This window comes from Phyllobates terribilis, unplaced genomic scaffold (assembly GCF_046119375.1).
Source record: "Phyllobates terribilis strain yellow unplaced genomic scaffold, ASM4611937v1 Scaffold_72__1_contigs__length_7157903, whole genome shotgun sequence".
Taxonomy (NCBI): Eukaryota; Metazoa; Chordata; class Amphibia; order Anura; family Dendrobatidae; genus Phyllobates; species Phyllobates terribilis.
The window spans coordinates 2,717,139-2,742,783 of record NW_027362832.1 but is presented as its reverse complement, the minus strand read 5'-3'; positions in this window follow the sequence as shown (position 1 = coordinate 2,742,783).

The window sequence follows — 25,645 nt, the reverse complement described above, 5'->3', positions numbered from 1 at the left end:
TTCCTCATTTAGTGGATATTTTCACAAAAAAGTTAATTTTTCAAAAATCCAGAAATTGGCTGAAAATGACTAAATATCAAGGACTCATTGGGCGAATCGCTCTGGAACTGAAATCGGAACGCTCACTGACATTTGCCCTATCTGAAAGTCTGATAATCGCCGGAAAAATTACTAAGTCCCAAAAAAAAATTTTTTTCAACTTTTTTCAATTTTACCCCCGTGGGATATATATTCTACCCACACACATTTGGAACTCTCCTGGGGTACCCTCACACATATTATTCCCTCATTTAGTGGATATTTTCACAAAAAAGTGAATTTTTCAAAAATCCAGAAAATTGGCTGAAAATGACTAAATATCAAGGACTCATTGGGCGAATCGCTCTGGAACTAAAATCGGAACGCTCACTGACATTTGCCCTATCTGAAAGTCTGATAAACGCCGGAAAAATGACTAAGTCCAAAAAAATTTTTTTTTTCAACTTTTTTCAATTTTACCCCTGTGGGATATATATTCTACCCACACACATTTGGAACTCTTCTGGGGTACCCTCACACATATTATTCCCTCATTTAGTGGATATTTTCACAAAAAAGTTAATTTTTCAAAAATCCAGAAATTGGCAGAAAATGACTAAATATCAAGGACTCATTGGGCGAATCGCTCTGGAACTGAAATCAGAATGCTCACTAACATTTGCCCTATGTGAAAGTCTATTAAACGCCAGAAAAATGACTAAGTCCAAAAAAAAAATTTTTTTCAACTTTTTTCAATTTTACCCCCGTGGGATATATATTCTACCCACACACATTTGGAACTCTCCTGGGCTACCCTCACACATATTATTCCCTCATTTAGTGGATATTTTCACAAAAAAGTGAATTTTTCAAAAATCCAAAAAATTGGCTGAAAATGACTAAATATCAAGGACTCATTGGGCGAATCGCTCTGGAACTGAAATCGGAACGCTCACTGACATTTGCCCTATCTGAAAGTCTGATAATCACCGGAAAAATGACTAAGTTAAAAAAAAAAAATTTTTTCAATTTTACCCCCGTGGGATATATATTCTACCCACACACATTTGGAACTCTCCTGGGGTACCCTCACACATATTATTCCCTCATTTAGTGGATATTTTCACAAAAAAAGTGAATTTTTCAAAAATCCAGAAAATTGGCTGAAAATGACTAAATATCAAGGACTCATTGGGCGAATCGCTCTGGAACTGAAATCGGAACGCTCACTGACATTTGCCCTATCTGAAAGTCTGATAAACGCCGGAAAAATGACTAAGTCCAAAAAAAAATTTTTCAACTTTTTTCAATTTTACCCCCGTGGGATATATATTCTACCCACACACATTTGGAACTCTCCTGGGCTACCCTCACACATATTATTCCCTCATTTAGTGGATATTTTCACAAAAAAGTGAATTTTTCAAAAATCCAAAAAATTGGCTGAAAATGACTAAATATCAAGGACTCATTGGGCGAATCGCTCTGGAACTGAAATCGGAACGCTCACTGACATTTGCCCTATCTGAAAGTCTGATAATCACCGGAAAAATGACTAAGTTCAAAAAAAAAATTTTTTTCAATTTTACCCCCGTGGGATATATATTCTACCCACACACATTTGGAACTCTCCTGGGCTACCCTCACACATATTATTCCCTCATTTAGTGGATATTTTCACAAAAAAGTGAATTTTTCAAAAATCCAAAAAATTGGCTGAAAATGACTAAATATCAAGGACTCATTGGGCGAATCGCTCTGGAACTGAAATCGGAACGCTCACTGACATTTGCCCTATCTGAAAGTCTGATAAACGCCGGAAAAATGACTAAGTCCAAAAAAATTTTTTTTTTCAACTTTTTTCAATTTTACCCCTGTGGGATATATATTCTACCCACACACATTTGGAACTCTTCTGGGGTACCCTCACACATATTATTCCCTCATTTAGTGGATATTTTCACAAAAAAGTTAATTTTTCAAAAATCCAGAACTTGACTGAAAATGACTAAATATCAAGGACTCATTTGGCGAATCGCTCTGGAACTGAAATCGGAACGCTCACTGACATGTGCCCTATCTGAAAGTCTGATAAACGCCGGAAAAATGACTAAGTCCAAAAAAAATGTTTTTTCAACTTTTTTCAATTTTACCCCCGTGGGATGTATATTCTACCCACACACATTTGGAACTTTCCTGGGCTACCCTCACACATATTATTCCCTCATTTAGTGGGTATTTTCACAAAAAAGTGAAATTTTCAAAAATGCAAAATATTGGCTGAAAACAACTAAATATCAAGACTCATTGGTCGAATCGCTCTGGAACTGAAATCGGAACGCTCACTGACATTTGCCCTATCTGAAAGTCTGATAAACGCCGGAAAAATGACTAAGTCGAAAAAAAAAATTTTTTCAACTTTTTTCAATTTTACCCCCGTGGGATATATATTCTACCCACACACATTTGGAACTTTCCTGGGCTACCCTCACACATATTATTCCCTCATTTAGTGGATATTTTCAGAACAAAGTGAATTTTTCAAAAATCCAGAAAATTGGCTGAAAATGATTAAATATCAAGGACTCATTGGGCGAATCGCTCTGGAACTGAAATCGGAACGCTCACTGACATTTGCCCTATCTGAAAGTCTGATAAACGCCGGAAAAGTGACTAAGTCCAAAAAAAATTTTTTTTTCAACTTTTTTCAATTTTACCCCTGTGGGATATATATTCTAGGCACACACATTTGGAACTTTCCTGGGCTACCCTCACACATATTATACCCTCATTTAGTGGATATTTTCACAAAAAAGTGAAATTTTCAAAAATCCAGAAAATTGGCTGAAAATGACTAAATATCAAGAACTCATTGGGCAAATCGCTCTGGAACTGAAATCGGAACGCTCACTGACATTTGTCCTATCTCAAAGTCTGATAAACGCTGGAAAAATGACTAAGTCCAAAAAAAAATTTTTTTTCAACTTTTTTCAATTTTACCCCCGTGGGATATATATTCTACCCACACACATTTGGAACTCTACTGGGGTACCCTCACACATATTATTCCCTCATTTAGTGGATATTTTCACAAAAAAGTGAATTTTTCAAAAATCCAGAAAATTAACTGAAAATGACAAAATATCAAGAACTCATTGGGCGAATCGCTCTGGAACTGAAATTGGAACGCTCACTGACATTTGCCCTATCTGAAAGTCTGATAAACGCCGGAAAAATGACTAAGTCCAAAAAAAAATTTTTTTTCAACTTTTTTCAATTTTACCCCCGTGGGATATATATTCTACCCACACACATTTGGAACTTTCCTGGGCTACCCTCACACATATTATACCCTCATTTAGTGGATATTTTCACAAAAAAGTGAAATTTTCAAAAATCCAGAAAATTGGCTGAAAATGACTAAATCTCAAGAACTCATTGGGCGAATCGCTCTGGAACTGAAATCGGAACGCTCACTGACATTTGTCCTATCTGAAAGTCTGATAAACGGCGGAAAAATGACTAAGTCAAAAAAATTTTTTTTTTTCAACTTTTTTCAATTTTACCCCCGTGGGATATATATTCTACCCACACACATTTGGAACACTCCTGGGGTACCCTCACACATATTATTCCCTCATTTAGTGGATATTTTCACAAAAAAGTGACATTTTCAAAAATCCAAAATATTGGCTGAAAACGACTAAATATCAAGACTCATTGGGCGAATCACTCTGGAACTGAAATCGGAATGCTCACTGACATTTGCCCTATCTTAAGGTCTGGTAAACGCTGGAAAAATGACTAAGTCCAAAAAAAAAATTTTTCAACTTTTTTCAATTTTACCCCCGTGGGATATATATTCTACCCACACACATTTGGAACTTTCCTGGGCTACCCTCACACATATTATTCCCTCATTTAGTGGATATTTTCACAAAAAAGTTAATTTTTCAAAAATCCAGAAATTGGCTGAAAATGACTAAATATCAAGGACTCATTGGGCGAATCGCTCTGTAACTGAAATCGGAATGCTCACTGACATTTGCCCTATCTGAAAGTCTGATAAACGCCGGAAAAATGACTAAGTCCAAAAAAAAATTTTTTTTCAACTTTTTTCAATTTTACCCCCGTGGGATAAATATTCTACCGACACACATTTGGAACTCTTCTGGGGTACCCTCACACATATTATTTCCTCATTTAGTGGATATTTTCACAAAAAAGTTAATTTTTCAAAAATCCAGAAATTGGCTGAAAATGACTAAATATCAAGGACTCATTGGGCGAATCGCTCTGGAACTGAAATCGGAACGCTCACTGACATTTGCCCTATCTGAAAGTCTGATAATCGCCGGAAAAATTACTAAGTCCCAAAAAAAAATTTTTTTCAACTTTTTTCAATTTTACCCCCGTGGGATATATATTCTACCCACACACATTTGGAACTCTCCTGGGGTACCCTCACACATATTATTCCCTCATTTAGTGGATATTTTCACAAAAAAGTGAAATTTTCAAAAATCCAGAAAATTGGCTGAAAATGATTAAATATCAAGGACTCATTGGGCGAATCGCTCTGGAACTGAAATTGGAACGCTCACTGACATTTGCCCTATCTGAAAGTCTGATAAACGCCGGAAAAATGACTAAGTCCAAAAAAAATTTTTTTTTCAACTTTTTTCAATTTTACCCCTGTGGGATATATATTCTACCCACACACATTTGGAACTCTTCTGGGGTACCCTCACACATATTATTCCCTCATTTAGTGGATATTTTCACAAAAAAGTTAATTTTTCAAAAATCCAGAAATTGGCAGAAAATGACTAAATATCAAGGACTCATTGGGCGAATCGCTCTGGAACTGAAATCGGAACGCTCACTGACATTTGCCCTATCTGAAAGTCTGATAAACGCCGGAAAAATGACTAAGTTCAAAAAAAAAAATTTTTCAACTTTTTTCAATTTTACCCCCGTGGGATATATATTCTACCCACACACATTTGGAACTCTCCTGGGGTACCCTCACACATATTATTCCCTCATTTAGTGGATATTTTCACAAAAAAAGTGAATTTTTCAAAAATCCAGAAAATTGGCTGAAAATGACTAAATATCAATGACTCATTGGGCGAATCGCTCTGGAACTGAAATCGGAACGCTCACTGACATTTGCCCTATCTGAAAGTCTGATAAATGCCGGAAAAATGACTAAGTCCAAAAAAAAAATTTTTCAACTTTTTTCAATTTTACCCCCGTGGGATATATATTCTACCCACACACATTTGGAACTCTCCTGGGCTACCCTCACACATATTATTCCCTCATTTAGTGGATATTTTCACAAAAAAGTGAATTTTTCAAAAATCCAAAAAATTGGCTGAAAATGACTAAATATCAAGGACTCATTGGGCGAATCGCTCTGGAACTGAAATCGGAACGCCCACTGACATTTGCCCTATCTGAAAGTCTGATAATCACCGGAAAAATGACTAAGTTCAAAAAAAAAATTTTTTTCAATTTTACCCCCGTGGGATATATATTCTACCCACACACATTTGGAACTCTCCTGGGGTACCCTCACACATATTATTCCCTCATTTAGTGGATATTTTCACAAAAAAGTGAATTTTTCAAAAATCCAGAAAATTGGCTGAAAATGACTAAATATCAAGGACTCATTGGGCGAATCGCTCTGGAACTAAAATCGGAACGCTCACTGACATTTGCCCTATCTGAAAGTCTGATAAACGCCGGAAAAATGACTAAGTCCAAAAAAAAAAATTTTTCAACTTTTTTCAATTTTACCCCCGTGGGATATATGTTCTACCCACATACATTTGGAACACTCCTGGGGTACCCTCACACATATTATTCCCTCATTTAGTGGATATTTTCACAAAAAAGTTACATTTTCAAAAATCCAAAATATTGGCTGAAAACGACTAAATATCAAGACTCATTGGGCGAATCACTCTGGAACTGAAATCGGAATGCTCACTGACATTTGCCCTATCTTAAAGTCTGGTAAACGCTGGAAAAATGACTAAGTCCAAAAAAAATTTTTTTTTCAACTTTTTTCAATTTTACCCCTGTGGGATATATATTCTACCCACACACATTTGGAACTCTTCTGGGGTACCCTCACACATATTATTCCCTCATTTAGTGGATACTTTCACAAAAAAGTTAATTTTTCAAAAATCCAGAAATTGGCAGAAAATGACTAAATATCAAGGACTCATTGGGCGAATCGCTCTGGAACTGAAATCGGAATGCTCACTAACATTTGCCCTATGTGAAAGTCTGATAAACGCCGGAAAAATGACTAAGTCCAAAAAAAAATTTTTTTCAACTTTTTTCAATTTTACCCCCGTGGGATATATATTCTACCCACACACATTTGGAACTCTCCTGGGCTACCCTGACACATATTATTCCCTCATTTAGTGGATATTTTCACAAAAAAGTGAATTTTTCAAAAATCCAAAAAATTGGCTGAAAATGACTAAATATCAAGGACTCATTGGGCGAATCGCTCTGGAACTGAAATCGGAACGCTCACTGACATTTGCCCTATCTGAAAGTCTGATAATCACCGGAAAAATGACTAAGTTCAAAAAAAAAATTTTTTTCAATTTTACCCCCGTGGGATATATATTCTACCCACACACATTTGGAACACTCCTGGGGTACCCTCACACATATTATTCCCTCATTTAGTGGATATTTTCACAAAAAAGTTACATTTTCAAAAATCCAAAATATTGGCTGAAAACGACTAAATATCAAGACTCATTGGGCGAATCACTCTGGAACTGAAATCGGAACGCTCACTGACATTTGCCCTATCTGAAAGTCTGATAATCGCCGGAAAAATGACTAAGTCCAAAAAAAATTTTTTTTTCAACTTTTTTCAATTTTACCCCTGTGGGATATATATTCTACCCACACACATTTGGAACTCTCCTGGGGTACCCTCACACATATTATTCCCTCATTTAGTGGATATTTTCACAAAAAAGTGAATTTTTCAAAAATCCAGAACTTGGCTGAAAATGACTAAATATCAAGGACTCATTGGGCGAATCACTCTGGAACTGAAATCGGAATGCTCACTGACATTTGCCCTATCTGAAAGTCTGATAAACGCCGGAAAAATGACTAAGTCCAAAAAAAATATTTTTTCAACTTTTTTCAATTTTACCCCCGTGGGATGTATATTCTACCCACACACATTTGGAACTTTCCTGGGCTACCCTCACACATATTATTCCCTCATTTAGTGGATATTTTCAGAACAAAGTGAATTTTTCAAAAATCCAGAAAATTGGCTGAAAATGATTAAATATCAAGGACTCATTGGGCGAATCGCTCTGGAACTGAAATCGGAACGCTCACTGACATTTGCCCTATCTGAAAGTCTGATAAACGCCGGAAAAATGACTAAGTCCAAAAAAAAATTTTTTTTCAACTTTTTTCAATTTTACCCCCGTGGTATATATATTCTAGGCACACACATTTGGAACTTTCCTGGGCTACCCTCACACATATTATACCCTCATTTAGTGGATATTTTCACAAAAAAGTGAAATTTTCAAAAATCCAGAAAATTGGCTGAAAATGACTAAATATCAAGAACTCATTGGGCGAATCGCTCTGGAACTGAAATCGGAACGCTCATTGACATTTGTCCTATCTCAAAGTCTGATAAACGCTGGAAAAATGACTAAGTCCAAAAAAAAATTTTTTTTCAACTTTTTTCAATTGTACCCCCGTGGGATATATATTCTACCCACACACATTTGAAACTCTTCTGGGGTACCCTCACACATATTATTCCCTCATTTAGTGGATATTTTCACAAAAAAGTGAATTTTTCAAAAATCAAAAAAATTGGCTGAAAATGACTAAATATCAAGGACTCATTGGGCAAATCGCTCTGGAACTGAAATCGGAACGCTCACTGACATTTGCCCTATCTGAAAGTCTGATAATCGCCGGAAAAATGACTAAGTCCAAAAAAAAAATTTTTTTCAACTTTTTTCAATTTTACCCCCGTGGGATATATATTCTACCCACACACATTTGGAACTCTCCTGGGGTACCCTCACACATATTATTCCCTCATTTAGTGGATATTTTCACAAAAAAGTGAAATTTTCAAAAATCCAGAAAATTGGCTGAAAATGATTAAATATCAAGGACTCATTGGGCGAATCGCTCTGGAACTGAAATCGGAACGCTCACTGACATTTGCCCTATCTGAAAGTCTGATAAACGCCGGAAAAATGACTAAGTCCAAAAAAAATTTTTTTTTCAACTTTTTTCAATTTTACCCCTGTGGGATATATATTCTACCCACACACATTTGGAACTCTTCTGGGGTACCCTCACACATATTATTCCCTCATTTAGTGGATATTTTCACAAAAAAGTGAATTTTTCAAAAATCCAGAACTTGGCTGAAAATGACTAAATATCAAGGACTCATTGGGCGAATCGCTCTGGAACTGAAATCGGAATGCTCACTGACATTTGCCCTATCTGAAAGTCTGATAAACGCCAGAAAAATGACTAAGTACAAAAAAAATATTTTTTCAACTTTTTTCAATTTTACCCCCGTGGGATGTATATTCTACCCACACACATTTGGAACTTTCCTGGGCTACCCTCACACATATTATTCCCTCATTTAGTGGGTATTTTCACAAAAAAGTGAAATTTTCAAAAATCCAAAATATTGGCTGAAAACAACTAAATATCAAGACTCATTGGTCGAATCGCTCTGGAACTGAAATCGGAATGCTCACTGACATTTGCCCTATCTGAAAGTCTGATAAACGCCGGAAAAATGACTAAGTCCAAAAAAAAAAATTTTTCAACTTTTTTCAATTTTACCCCCGTGGGATATATATTCTACCCACACACATTTGGAACTTTCCTGGGCTACCCTCACACATATTATTCCCTCATTTAGTGGATATTTTCAGAACAAAGTGAATTTTTCAAAAATCCAGAAAATTGGCTGAAAATGATTAAATATCAAGGACTCATTGGGCGAATCGCTCTGGAACTGAAATCGGAACGCTCACTGACATTTGCCCTATCTGAAAGTCTGATAAACGCCGGAAAAATGACTAAGTCCAAAAAAAAAATTTTTTTCAACTTTTTTCAATTTTACCCCCGTGGTATATATATTTTAGGCACACACATTTGGAACTCTCCTGGGGTACCCTCACACATATTATTCCCTCATTTAGTGGATATTTTCACAAAAAAGTGAATTTTTCAAAAATCCAGAAATTTGGCTGAAAATGACTAAATATCAAGGACTCATTGGGCGAATCGCTCTGGAACTGAAATCGGAACGCTCACTGACATTTGCCCTATCTAAAAGTCTGATAATCACCGGAAAAATGACTAAGTTCAAAAAAAAAATTTTTTTAAATTTTACCCCCGTGGGATATATATTCTACCCACACACATTTGGAACTCTCCTGGGGTACCCTCACACATATTATTCCCTCATTCAGTGGATATTTTCACAAAAAAGTGAAATTTTCAAAAATCCAGAAAATTGGCTGAAAATGATTAAATATCAAGGACTCATTGGGCGAATCGCTCTGGAACTGAAATCGGAACGCTCACTGACATTTGCCCTATCTGAAAGTCTGATAATCGCCGGAAAAATGACTAAGTCCAAAAAAAAAATTTTTTTCAACTTTTTTCAATTTTACCCCCGTGGGATATATATTCTACCCACACACATTTGGAACTCTCCTGGGGTACCCTCACACATATTATTCCCTCATTTAGTGGATATTTTCACAAAAAAGTGAAATTTTCAAAAATCCAGAAAATTGGCTGAAAATGATTAAATATCAAGGACTCATTGGGCGAATCGCTCTGGAACTGAAATCGGAACGCTCACTGACATTTGCCCTATCTGAAAGTCTGATAAATGCCGGAAAAATGACTAAGTCCAAAAAAAATTTTTTTTTCAACTTTTTTCAATTTTACCCCTGTGGGATATATATTCTACCCACACACATTTGAAACTCTTCTGGGGTACCCTCACACATATTATTCCCTCATTTAGTGGATATTTTCACAAAAAAGTGAATTTTTCAAAAATCCAGAACTTGGCTGAAAATGACTAAATATCAAGGACTCATTGGGCAAATCGCTCTGGAACTGAAATCGGAACGCTCACTGACATTTGCCCTATCTGAAAGTCTGATAAACGCCGGAAAAATGACTAAGTCCAAAAAAAAATTTTTTTTCAACTTTTTTCAATTTTACCCCCGTGGGATATATATTCTAGGCACACACATTTGGAACTTTCCTGGGCTACCCTCACACATATTATACCGTCATTTAGTGGATATTTTCACAAAAAAGTGAAATTTTCAAAAATCCAGAAAATTTGCTGAAAATGACTAAATATCAAAAACTCATTGGTCGAATCGCTCTGGAACTGAAATCGGAAGAACGCTCACTGACATTTGTCCTATCACAAAGTCTGATAAACGCTGGAAAAATGACTAAGTCCAAAAAAAAATTTTTTTTCAACTTTTTTCAATTTTACCCCCGTGGGATATATATTCTACCCACACACATTTGGAACTCTTCTGGGGTACCCTCACACATATTATTCCCTCATTTAGTGGATATTTTCACAAAAAAGTGAAATTTTCAAAAATCCAGAAAATTGGCTGAAAATGATTAAATATCAAGGACTCATTGGGCGAATCGCTCTGGAACTGAAATCGGAACACTCACTGACATTTGCCCTATCTGAAAGTCTGATAAATGCCGGAAAAATGACTAAGTAAAAAAAAAATTTTTTTTTCAACTTTTTTCAATTTTACCCCTGTGGGATATATATTCTACCCACACAGATTTGGAACTCTTCTGGGGTACCCTCACACATATTATTCCCTCATTTAGTGGATATTTTCACAAAAAAGTGAATTTTTCAAAAATCCAGAACTTGGCTGAAAATGACTAAATATCAAGGACTCATTGGGCGAATCGCTCTGGAACTGAAATCGGAACGCTCACTGACATTTGCCCTATCTGAAAGTCTGATAAACGCTGGAAAAATGACTAAGTCCAAAAAAAATATTTTTTCAACTTTTTTCAATTTTACCCCCGTGGGATGTATATTCTACCCACACACATTTGGAACTTTCCTGGGCTACCCTCACACATATTATTCCCTCATTTAGTGGGTATTTTCACAAAAAAGTGAAATTTTCAAAAATCCAAAATATTGGCTGAAAACAACTAAATATCAAGACTCATTGGTCGAATCGCTCTGGAACTTAAATCGGAACGCTCACTGACATTTGCCCTATCTGAAAGTCTGATAAACGCCGGAAAAATGACTAAGTCCAAAAAAAAAAATTTTTCCACTTTTTTCAATTTTACCCCCGTGGGATATATATTCTACCCACACACATTTGGAACTCTCCTGGGGTACCCTCACACATATTATTCCCTCATTTAGTGGATATTTTCACAAAAAAGTGAAATTTTCAAAAATCCAGAAAATTGGCTGAAAATGATTAAATATCAAGGACTCATTGGGCGAATCGCTCTGGAACTGAAATCGGAACGCTCACTGACATTTGCCCTATCTGAAAGTCTGATAAACGCCGGAAAAATGACTAAGTCCAAAAAAAAAAATTTTTCAACTTTTTTCAATTTTACCCCTGTGGGATATCTATTCTACCCTCACACATTTGGAACTCTCCTGGGCTACCCTCACACATATTTTTCCCTCATTTAGTGGATATTTTCACAAAAAAGTGAATTTTTCAAAAATCCAGAAAATTGGCTGAAAATGACTAAATATCAAGGACTCATTGGGCGAATCGCTCTGGAACTGAAATCGGAACGCTCACTGACATTTGCCCTATCTGAAAGTCTGATAATCGCCGGAAAAATGACTAAGTCCAAAAAAAAAATTTTTTTCAACTTTTTTCAATTTTACCCCCGTGGGATATATATTCTACCCACACACATTTGGAACTCTCCTGGGGTACCCTCACACATATTATTCCCTCATTTAGTGGATATTTTCACAAAAAAGTGAAATTTTCAAAAATCCAGAAAATTGGCTGAAAATGATTAAATATCAAGGACTCATTGGGCGAATCGCTCTGGAACTGAAATCGGAACGCTCACTGACATTTGCCCTATCTGAAAGTCTGATAAACGCCGGAAAAATGACTAAGTCCAAAAAAAATTTTTTTTTCAACTTTTTTCAATTTTACCCCTGTGGGATATATATTCTACCCACACACATTTGGAACTCTTCTGGGGTACCCTCACACATATTATTCCCTCATTTAGTGGATATTTTCACAAAAAAGTGAATTTTTCAAAAATCCAGAACTTGGCTGAAAATGACTAAATATCAAGGACTCATTGGGCGAATCACTCTGGAACTGAAATCGGAATGCTCACTGACATTTGCCCTATCTGAAAGTCTGATAAACGCCGGAAAAATGACTAAGTCCAAAAAAATATTTTTTCAACTTTTTTCAATTTTACCCCCGTGGGATGTATATTCTACCCACACACATTTGGAACTTTCCTGGGCTACCCTCACACATATTATTCCCTCATTTAGTGGATATTTTCAGAACAAAGTGAATTTTTCAAAAATCCAGAAAATTGGCTGAAAATGATTAAATATCAAGGACTCATTGGGCGAATCGCTCTGGAACTGAAATCGGAACGCTCACTGACATTTGCCCTATCTGAAAGTCTGATAAACGCCGGAAAAATGACTAAGTCCAAAAAAAAATTTTTTTTCAACTTTTTTCAATTTTACCCCCGTGGTATATATATTCTAGGCACACACATTTGGAACTTTCCTGGGCTACCCTCACACATATTATACCCTCATTTAGTGGATATTTTCACAAAAAAGTGAAATTTTCAAAAATCCAGAAAATTGGCTGAAAATGACTAAATATCAAGAACTCATTGGGCGAATCGCTCTGGAACTGAAATCGGAACGCTCACTGACATTTGTCCTATCTCAAAGTCTGATAAACGCTGGAAAAATGACTAAGTCCAAAAAAAAATTTTTTTTCAACTTTTTTCAATTGTACCCCCGTGGGATATATATTCTACCCACACACATTTGAAACTCTTCTGGGGTACCCTCACACATATTATTCCCTCATTTAGTGGATATTTTCACAAAAAAGTGAATTTTTCAAAAATCCAAAAAATTGGCTGAAAATGACTAAATATCAAGGACTCATTGGGCGAATCGCTCTGGAACTGAAATCGGAACGCTCACTGACATTTGCCCTATCTGAAAGTCTGATAATCACCGGAAAAATGACTAAGTTCAAAAAAAAATTTTTTTTCAATTTTACCCCCGTGGGATATATATTCTACCCACACACATTTGGAACTCTCCTGGGGTACCCTCACACATATTATTCCCTCATTTAGTGGATATTTTCACAAAAAAGTGAATTTTTCAAAAATCCAAAAAATTGGCTGAAAATGACTAAATATCAAGGACTCATTGGGCGAATCGCTCTGGAACTAAAATCGGAATGCTCACTGACATTTGCCCTATCTGAAAGTCTGATAAACGCCGGAAAAATGACTAAGTCCAAAAAAAAAAATTTTTCAACTTTTTTCAATTTTACCCTTGTGGGATATATATTCTACCCACACACATTTGTAACACTCCTGGGGTACCCTCACACATATTATTCCCTCATTTAGTGGATATTTTCACAAAAAAGTTACATTTTCAAAAATCCAAAATATTGGCTGAAAACGACTAAATATCAAGACTCATTGGGCGAATCACTCTGGAACTGAAATCGGAATGCTCACTGACATTTGCCCTATCTTAAAGTCTGGTAAACGCTGGAAAAATGACTAAGTCCAAAAAAAAATTTTTTTTCAACTTTTTTCAATTTTACCCCCGTGGGATATATATTCTAGGCACACACATTTGGAAATTTCCTGGGCTACCCTCACACATATTATACCGTCATTTAGTGGATATTTTCACAAAAAAGTGAAATTTTCAAAAATCCAGAAAATTTGCTGAAAATGACTAAATATCAAAAACTCATTGGTCGAATCGCTCTGGAACTGAAATCGGAACGCTCACTGACACTTGTCCTATCACAAAGTCTGATAAACGCTGGAAAAATGACTAAGTCCAAAAAAAAATTTTTTTTCAACTTTTTTCAATTTTACCCCCGTGGGATATATATTCTACCCACACACATTTGGAACTCTTCTGGGGTACCCTCACACATATTATTCCCTCATTTAGTGGATATTTTCACAAAAAAGTGAAATTTTCAAAAATCCAGAAAATTGGCTGAAAATGATTAAATATCAAGGACTCATTGGGCGAATCGCTCTGGAACTGAAATCGGAACACTCACTGACATTTGCCCTATCTGAAAGTCTGATAAATGCCGGAAAAATGACTAAGTAAAAAAAAAATTTTTTTTTCAACTTTTTTCAATTTTACCCCTGTGGGATATATATTCTACCCACACAGATTTGGAACTCTTCTGGGGTACCCTCACACATATTATTCCCTCATTTAGTGGATATTTTCACAAAAAAGTGAATTTTTCAAAAATCCAGAACTTGGCTAAAAATGACTAAATATCAAGGAATCATTGGGCGAATCGCTCTGGAACTGAAATCGGAACGCTCACTGACATTTGCCCTATGTGAAAGTCTGATAAACGCTGGAAAAATGACTAAGTCCAAAAAAAATATTTTTTCAACTTTTTTCAATTTTACCCCCGTGGGATGTATATTCTACCCACACACATTTGGAACTTTCCTGGGCTACCCTCACACATATTATTCCCTCATTTAGTGGGTATTTTCACAAAAAAGTGAAATTTTCAAAAATCCAAAATATTGGCTGAAAACAACTAAATATCAAGACTCATTGGTCGAATCGCTCTGGAACTGAAATCGGAACGCTCACTGACATTTGCCCTATCTGAAAGTCTGATAAACGCCGGAAAAATGACTAAGTCCAAAAAAAAAAATTTTTCCACTTTTTTCAATTTTACCCCCGTGGGATATATATTCTACCCACACACATTTGGAACTCTCCTGGGGTACCCTCACACATATTATTCCCTCATTTAGTGGATATTTTCACAAAAAAGTGAAATTTTCAAAAATCCAGAAAATTGGCTGAAAATGATTAAATATCAAGGACTCATTGGGCGAATCGCTCTGGAACTGAAATCGGAACGCTCACTGACATTTGCCCTATCTGAAAGTCTGATAAACGCCGGAAAAATGACTAAGTCCAAAAAAAAATTTTTTTTTAAACTTTTTTCAATTTTACCCCTGTGGGATATATATTCTACCCACACACATTTGGAACTCTTCTGGGGTACCCTCACACATATTATTCCCTCATTTAGTGGATATTTTCACAAAAAAGTGAATTTTTCAAAAATCCAGAACTTGGCTGAAAATGACTAAATATCAAGGACTCATTGGGCGAATCGCTCTGGAACTGAAATCGGAACGCTCACTGACATTTGCCCTATCTGAAAGTCTGATAAACGCCGGAAAAATGACTAAGTCCAAAAAAAATATTTTTTCAACTTTTTTCAATTTTACCCCCGTGGGATGTATATTCTACCCACACACATTTGGAACTTTCCTGGGCTACCCTCACACATATTATTCCCTCATTTAGTGGGTATTTTCACAAAAAAGTGAAATTTTCAAAAATCCAAAATATTGGCTGAAAACAACTAAATATCAAGGACTCATTGGGCGAATCGCTCTGGAACTGAAATCGGAACACTCACTGACATTTGCCCTATCTGAAAGTCTGATAATCACCGGAAAAATGACTAAGTTCAAAAAAAAATTTTTTTTCAATTTTACCCCCGTGGGATATATATTCTACCCACACACATTTGGAACTCTCCTGGGGTACCCTCACACATATTATTCCCTCATTTAGTGGATATTTTCACAAAAAAGTGAATTTTTCAAAAATCCAGAAAATTGGCTGAAAATGACTAAATATCAAGGACTCATTGGGCGAATCGCTCTGGAACTGAAATCGGAATGCTCACTGACAATTGCCCTATCTGAAAGTCTGATAAACGCCGGAAAAATGACTAAGTCCAAAAAAAAATTTTTTTTCAACTTTTTTCAATTTTACCCCCGTGGGATATATATTCTAGGCACACACATTTGGAACTTTCCTGGGCTACCCTCACACATATTATACCCTCATTTAGTGGATATTTTCACAAAAAAGTGAAATTTTCAAAAATCCAGAAAATTTGCTGAAAATGACTAAATATCAAAAACTCATTGGTCGAATCGCTCTGGAACTGAAATCGGAATGCTCACTGACATTTGTCCTATCTCAAAGTCTGATAAACGCTGGAAAAATGACTAAGTCCAAAAAAAAATTTTTTTTCAACTTTTTTCAATTTTACCCCCGTGGGATATATATTCTACCCACACACATTTGGAAATCTTCTGGGGTACCCTCACACATATTATTCCCTCATTTAGTGGATATTTTCACAAAAAAGTGAATTTTTCAAAAATCCAAAAAATTGGCTGAAAATGACTAAATATCAAGGACTCATTGGGCGAATCGCTCTGGAACTGAAATCGGAAGCTCACTGACATTTGCCCTATCTGAAAGTCTGATAATCACCGGAAAAATGACTAAGTTCAAAAAAAAAATTTTTTTAAATTTTACCCCCGTGGGATATATATTCTACCCACACACATTTGGAACTCTCCTGGGGTACCCTCACACATATTATTCCCTCATTCAGTGGATATTTTCACAAAAAAGTGAATTTTTCAAAAATCCAGAAAATTGGCTGAAAATGACTAAATATCAAGGACTCATTGGGCGAATCGCTCTGGAACTGAAATCGGAACGCTCACTGACATTTGCCCTATCTGAAAGTCTGATAATCACCGGAAAAATGACTAAGTTCAAAAAAAATTTTTTTTTCAATTTTACCCCCGTGGGATATATATTCTACCCACACACATTTGGAACTCTCCTGGGGTACCCTCACACATATTATTCCCTCATTTAGTGGATATTTTCACAAAAAGTGAATTTTTCAAAAATCCAGAAAATTGGCTGAAAATGACTAAATATCAAGGACTCATTGGGCGAATCGCTCTGGAACTGAAATCGGAACGCTCACTGACATTTGCCCTATCTGAAAGTCTGATAAATGCCGGAAAAATGACTAAGTCCAAAAAAAAAATGTTTTCAACTTTTTTCAATTTTACCCCCGTGGGATATATATTCTACCCACACACATTTGGAACTCTCCTGGGCTACCCTCACACATATTATTCCCTCATTTAGTGGATATTTTCACAAAAAAGTGAATTTTTCAAAAATCCCAAAAATTGGCTGAAAATGACTAAATATCAAGGACTCATTGGGCGAATCGCTCTGGAACTGAAATCGGAACGCTCACTGACATTTGCCCTATCTGAAAGTCTGATAATCACCGGAAAAATGACTAAGTTCAAAAAAAATTTTTTTTAAAATTTTACCCCCTTGGGATATATATTCTACCCACACACATTTGGAACTCTCCTGGGGTACCCTCACACATATTATTCCCTCATTCAGTGGATATTTTCACAAAAAAGTGAATTTTTCAAAAATCCAGAAAATTGGCTGAAAATGACTAAATATCAAGGACTCATTGGGCGAATCGCTCTGGAACTGAAATCGGAACGCTCACTGATATTTGCCCTATCTGAAAGTCTGATAAACGCCGGAAAAATGACAGTCCAAAAAAAAAAAATTTTTCAACGTTTTTCAATTTTAGCCCCGTGGGATATATATTCTACCCACACACATTTGGATCTTTCCTGGGCTACCCTCACACATATTATTCCCTCATTTAGTGGATATTTTCACAAAAAAGTGAAATTTTCAAAAATCCAGAAAATTGGCTGAAAATGATTAAATATCAAGGACTCATTGGGCGAATCGCTCTGGAACTGAAATCGGAACGCTCACTGACATTTGCCCTATCTGAAAGTCTGATAATCACCGGAAAAATGACTAAGTTCAAAAAAAAAATTTTTTTAAATTTTACCCCCGTGGGATATATATTCTACCCACACACATTTGGAACACTCCTGGGGTACCCTCACACATATTATTCCCTCATTTAGTGGATATTTTCACAAAAAAGTGACAATTTCAAAAATCCTAAATATTGGCTGAAAACGACTAAATATCAAGACTCATTGGGCGAATCGCTCTTGAACTGAAATCTGAACGCTCACTGACAATTGCCCTATCTGAAAGTCTGATAAACGCCGGAAAAATGACTAAGTCCAAAAAAAAATTTTTTTAAACTTTTTTCAATTTTACCCCCGTGGGATATATATTCTACCCACACACATTTGGAACTTTCCTGGGCTACCCTCACACATATTATTCCCTCATTTAGTGGGTATTTTCACAAAAAAGTGAAATTTTCAAAAATCCAGAAAATTGGCTGAAAACGACTAAATATCAAGGACTCATTGGGCGAATCGCTCTGGAACTGAAATCGGAACGCTCACTGGCATTTGCCCTATCTGAAAGTCTGATAAACGCCGGAAAAATGGCTAAGTCCAAAAAATAATTTTTTTCAACTTTTTTCAATTTTACCCCCCTGGGATATATATTTTACCCACACACATTTGGAACTCTCCTGGGGTACCCTCACACATATTATTCCCTCATTTAGTGGATATTTTCACAAAAAAGTGAATTTTTCAAAAATCCAGAAATTGGCTGAAAATGACTAAATATCAAGAACTCATTGGGCGAATCGCTCTGGAACTGAAATCGGAACGCTCACTGACATTTGCCCTATCTGAAAGTCTGATAATCGCCGGAAAAATGAGTAAGTCCAAAAAAAAAATTTTTTTCAACTTTTTTCAGTTTTACCCCCGTGGGATATATATTCTACCCACACACATTTGGAACTCTCCTGGGGTACCCTCACACATATTATTCCCTCATTTAGTGGATATTTTCACAAAAAAGTGAAATTTTCAAAAATCCAGAATATTGGCTGAAATCGACTAAATATCAAGGACTCATTGGGCGAATCGCTCTGGAACTGAAATCGGAATGCTCACTGACATTTGCCCTATCTGAAAGTCTGATAAACGCCGGAAAAATGGCTAAGTCCAAAAAATAATTTTTTTCAACTTTTTTCAATTTTACCCCTGTGTTATATATATTTTACCCACACACATTTGGAACTCTCCTGGGGTACCCTCACACATATTATTCCCTCATTTAGTGGATATTTTCACAAAAAAGTGAATTTTTCAAAAATCCAGAAAATTGGCTGAAAACGACTAAATATCAAGGAATCATTGGGCGAATCGCTCTGGAACTGAAATCGGAACGCTCACTGACATTTGCCCTATCTGAAAGTCTGATAATCACCGGAAAAATGACTAAGTTCAAAAAAATTTTTTTTTTAAATTTTACCCCCTTGGGATATATATTCTACCCACACACATTTGGAACTCTCCTGGGGTACCCTCACACATATTATTCCCTCATTTAGTGGATATTTTCACAAAAAAGTGAAATTTTCAAAAATCCAGAAAATTGGCTGAAAATGATTAAATATCAAGGACTCATTGGGCGAATCGCTCTGGAACTGAAATCGGAACGCTCACTGACATTTGCCCTATCTGAAAGTCTGATAATCACCGGAAAAATGACTAAGTTCAAAAAAAAATTTTTTTTCAATTTTACCCCCGTGGGATATATATTCTACCCACACACATTTGGAACTCTCCTGGGGTACCCTCACACATATTATTCCCTCATTTAGTGGATATTTTCACAAAAAAGTGAATTTTTCAAAAATCCAGAAAATTGGCTGAAAATGACTAAATATCAAGGACTCATTGGGCGAATCGCTCTGGAACTGAAATTGGAACGCTCACTGACATTTGCCCTATCTGAAAGTCTGATAAACGCCGGAAAAATGACTAAGTCCAAAAAAAAAAATTTTTCAACTTTTTTCAATTTTACCCCCGTGGGATATATATTCTACCCACACACATTTGGAACACTCCTGGGGTACCCTCACACATATTATTCCCTCATTTAGTGGATATTTTCACAAAAAAGTGACAATTTCAAAAATCCAAAATATTGGCTGAAAACGACTAAATATCAAGACTCATTGGGCGAATCGCTCTGGAACTGAAATCTGAACGCTCACTGACATTTGCCCTATCTGAAAGTCTGATAAAGGCCGGAAAAATGACTAAGTCCAAAAAAAAATTTTTTTAAACTTTTTTCAATTTTACCCCCGTGGGATATATATTCTACCCACACAAATTTGGAACTTTCCTGGGCTACCCTCACACATATTATTCCCTCATTTAGTGGATATTTTCACAAAAAAGTGAAATTTTCAAAAATCCAGAAAATTGGCTGAAAATGATTAAATATCAAGGACTCATTGGGCGAATCGCTCTGGAAGTGAAATCGGAACGCTCACTGACATTTGCCCTATCTGAAAGTCTGATAAACGCCGGAAAAATGACTAAGCCCAAAAAAAAATTTTTTTTCAACTTTTTTCAATTTTACCCCCGTGGGATATATATTCTACCCACACACATTTGGAACTCTCCTGGGGTACCCTCACACATATTATTCCCTCATTTAGTGGATATTTTCACAAAAAAGTTAATTTTTCAAAAATCCAGAAATTGGCTAAAAATGATTAAATATCAAGGACTCATTGGGCGAATCGCTCTGGAACTGAAATCGGAACGCTCACTGACATTTGCCCTATCTGAAAGTCTGATAAACGCTGGAAAAATGACTAAGTCCAAAAAAAAAAATTTTTCAACTTTTTTCAATTTTACCCCCGTGGGATATATATTCTACCCTCACACATTTGGAACTCTCCTGGGCTACCCTCACACATATTATTCCCTCATTTAGTGGGTATTTTCACAAAAAAGTGAAATTTTCAAAAATCCAGAAAATTGGCTGAAAACGACTAAATATCAAGGACTCATTGGGCGAATCGCTCTGGAACTGAAATCGGAACGCTCACTGACATTTGCCCTATCTGAAAGTCTGATAAACGCCGGAAAAATGGCTAAGTCCAAAAAATAATTTTTTTCAACTTTTTTCAATTTTACCCCCCTGGGATATATATTTTACCCACACACATTTGGAACTCTCCTTCGGTGCCCTCACACATATTATTCCCTCATTTAGTGGATATTTTCACAAAAAAGTGAATTTTTCAAAAATCCAGAAATTGGCTGAAAATGACTAAATATCAAGAACTCATTGGGCGAATTGCTCTGGAACTGAAATCGGAACGCTCACTGACATTTGCCCTATCTGAAAGTCTGATAATCGCCGGAAAAATGAGTAAGTCCAAAAAAAAAATTTTTTTCAACTTTTTTCAGTTTTACCCCCGTGGGATATATATTCTACCCACACACATTTGGAACTCTCCTGGGGTACCCTCACACATATTATTCCCTCATTTAGTGGATATTTTCACAAAAAAGTGAAATTTTCAAAAATCCAGAATATTGGCTGAAAATGACTAAATATCAAGGACTCATTGGGCGAATCGCTCTGGAACTGAAATCGGAACGCTCACTGACATTTGCCCTATCTGAAAGTCTGATAAACGCCGGAAAAATGGCTAAGTCCAAAAAATAATTTTTTTCAACTTTTTTCAATTTTACCCCCGTGGGATATATATTTTACCCACACACATTTGGAACTCTCCTGGGGTACCCTCACACATATTATTCCCTCATTTAGTGGATATTTTCACAAAAAAGTGAAATTTTCAAAAATCCAGAATATTGGCTGAAAACGACTAAATATCAAGGACTCATTGGGCGAATCGCTCTGGAACTGAAATCGGAACGCTCACTGACATTTGCCCTATCTGAAAGTCTGATAAACGCCGGAAAAATGGCTAAGTCCAAAAAATAATTTTTTTCAACTTTTTTCAATTTTACCCCCCTGGGATATATATTTTACCCACACACATTTGGAACTCTCCTTCGGTACCCTCACACATATTATTCCCTCATTTAGTGAATATTTTCACAAAAAAGTGAATTTTTCAAAAATCCAGAAATTGGCTGAAAATGACTAAATATCAAGAACTCATTGGGCGAATTGCTCTGGAACTGAAATCGGAACGCTCACTGACATTTGCCCTATCTGAAAGTCTGATAATCGCCGGAAAAATGAGTAAGTCCAAAAAAAAAATTTTTTTCAACTTTTTTCAGTTTTACCCCCGTGGGATATATATTCTACCCACACACATTTGGAACTCTCCTGGGGTACCCTCACACATATTATTCCCTCATTTAGTGGATATTTTCACAAAAAAGTGAAATTTTCAAAAATCCAGAATATTGGCTGAAAATGACTAAATATCAAGGACTCATTGGGCGAATCGCTCTGGAACTGAAATCGGAACGCTCACTGACATTTGCCCTATCTGAAAGTCTGATAAACGCCGGAAAAATGGCTAAGTCCAAAAAATAATTTTTTTCAACTTTTTTCAATTTTACCCCCGTGGGATATATATTTTACCCACACACATTTGGAACTCTCCTGGGGTACCCTCACACATATTATTCCCTCATTTAGTGGATATTTTCACAAAAAAGTGAAATTTTCAAAAATCCAGAATATTGGCTGAAAACGACTAAATATCAAGGACTCATTGGGCGAATCGCTCTGGAACTGAAATCGGAACGCTCACTGACATTTGCCCTATCTGAAAGTCTGATAAACGCCGGAAAAATGGCTAAGTCCAAAAAATAATTTTTTTCAACTTTTTTCAATTTTACCCCTGTGGGATATATATTTTACCCACACACATTTGGAACTCTCCTGGGGTACCCTCACACATATTATTCCCTCATTTAGTGGATATTTTCACAAAAAAGTGAATTTTTCAAAAATCCAGAAAATTGGCTGAAAACAACTAAATATCAAGGAATCATTGGGCGAATCGCTCTGGAACTGAAATCGGAACGCTCACTGACATTTGCCCTATCTGAAAGTCTGATAAATGCTGGAAAAATGACTAAGTCCAAAAAAAAAAATTTTTCAACTTTTTTCAATTTTACCCCCGTGGGATATCTATTCTACCCTCACACATTTGGAACTCTCCTGGGCTACCCTCACACATATTTTTCCCTCATTTAGTGGATATTTTCACAAAAAAGTGAATTTTTCAAAAATCCAGAAAATTGGCTGAAAATGACTAAATATCAAGGACTCATTGGGCGAATCGCTCTGGAACTGAAATCGGAACGCTCACTGACATTTGCCCTATCTGAAAGTCTGATAAACGCCGGAAAAATGGCTAAGTCCAAAAAATAATTTTTTTCAACTTTTTTCAATTTTACCCCCCTGGGATATATATTTTACCCACACACATTTGGAACTCTCCTGGGGTACCCTCACACATATTATTCCCTCATTTAGTGGATATTTTCACAAAAAAGTGAAATTTTCAAAAATCCAGAATATTGGCTGAAAAAGACTAAATATCAAGGACTCATGGGGCGAATCGCTCTGGAACTGAAATCGGAACGCTCACTGACATTTGCCCTATCTGAAAGTCTGATAAACGCCGGAAAAATGGCTAAGTCCAAAAAATAATTTTTTTCAACTTTTTTCAATTTTACCCCCGTGGGATATATATTCTACCCACACACATTTGGAACACTCCTGGGGTACCCTCACACATATTATTCCCTCATTTAGTGGATATTTTCACAAAAAAGTGACAATTTCAAAAATCCAAAATATTGGCTGAAAACGACTAAATATCAAGACTCATTGGGCGAATCGCTCTGGAACTGAAATCTGAACGCTCACTGACATTTGCCCTATCTGAAAGTCTGATAAAGGCCGGAAAAATGACTAAGTCCAAAAAAAAATTTTTTTAAACTTTTTTCAATTTTACCCCCGTGGGATATATATTCTACCCACACAAATTTGGAACTTTCCTGGGCTACCCTCACACATATTATTCCCTCATTTAGTGGATATTTTCACAAAAAAGTGAAATTTTCAAAAATCCAGAAAATTGGCTGAAAATGATTAAATATCAAGGACTCATTGGGCGAATCGCTCTGGAAGTGAAATCGGAACGCTCACTGACATTTGCCCTATCTGAAAGTCTGATAAACGCCGGAAAAATGACTAAGCCCAAAAAAAAATTTTTTTTCAACTTTTTTCAATTTTACCCCCGTGGGATATATATTCTACCCACACACATTTGGAACTCTCCTGGGGTACCCTCACACATATTATTCCCTCATTTAGTGGATATTTTCACAAAAAAGTTAATTTTTCAAAAATCCAGAAATTGGCTAAAAATGATTAAATATCAAGGACTCATTGGGCGAATCGCTCTGGAACTGAAATCGGAACGCTCACTGACATTTGCCCTATCTGAAAGTCTGATAAACGCTGGAAAAATGACTAAGTCCAAAAAAAAAAATTTTTCAACTTTTTTCAATTTTACCCCCGTGGGATATATATTCTACCCTCACACATTTGGAACTCTCCTGGGCTACCCTCACACATATTATTCCCTCATTTAGTGGGTATTTTCACAAAAAAGTGAAATTTTCAAAAATCCAGAAAATTGGCTGAAAACGACTAAATATCAAGGACTCATTGGGCGAATCGCTCTGGAACTGAAATCGGAACGCTCACTGACATTTGCCCTATCTGAAAGTCTGATAAACGCCGGAAAAATGGCTAAGTCCAAAAAATAATTTTTTTCAACTTTTTTCAATTTTACCCCCCTGGGATATATATTTTACCCACACACATTTGGAACTCTCCTTCGGTACCCTCACACATATTATTCCCTCATTTAGTGGATATTTTCACAAAAAAGTGAATTTTTCAAAAATCCAGAAATTGGCTGAAAATGACTAAATATCAAGAACTCATTGGGCGAATTGCTCTGGAACTGAAATCGGAACGCTCACTGACATTTGCCCTATCTGAAAGTCTGATAATCGCCGGAAAAATGAGTAAGTCCAAAAAAAAAATTTTTTTCAACTTTTTTCAGTTTTACCCCCGTGGGATATATATTCTACCCACACACATTTGGAACTCTCCTGGGGTACCCTCACACATATTATTCCCTCATTTAGTGGATATTTTCACAAAAAAGTGAAATTTTCAAAAATCCAGAATATTGGCTGAAAATGACTAAATATCAAGGACTCATTGGGCGAATCGCTCTGGAACTGAAATCGGAACGCTCACTGACATTTGCCCTATCTGAAAGTCTGATAAACGCCGGAAAAATGGCTAAGTCCAAAAAATAATTTTTTTCAACTTTTTTCAATTTTACCCCCGTGGGATATATATTTTACCCACACACATTTGGAACTCTCCTGGGGTACCCTCACACATATTATTCCCTCATTTAGTGGATATTTTCACAAAAAAGTGAAATTTTCAAAAATCCAGAATATTGGCTGAAAACGACTAAATATCAAGGACTCATTGGGC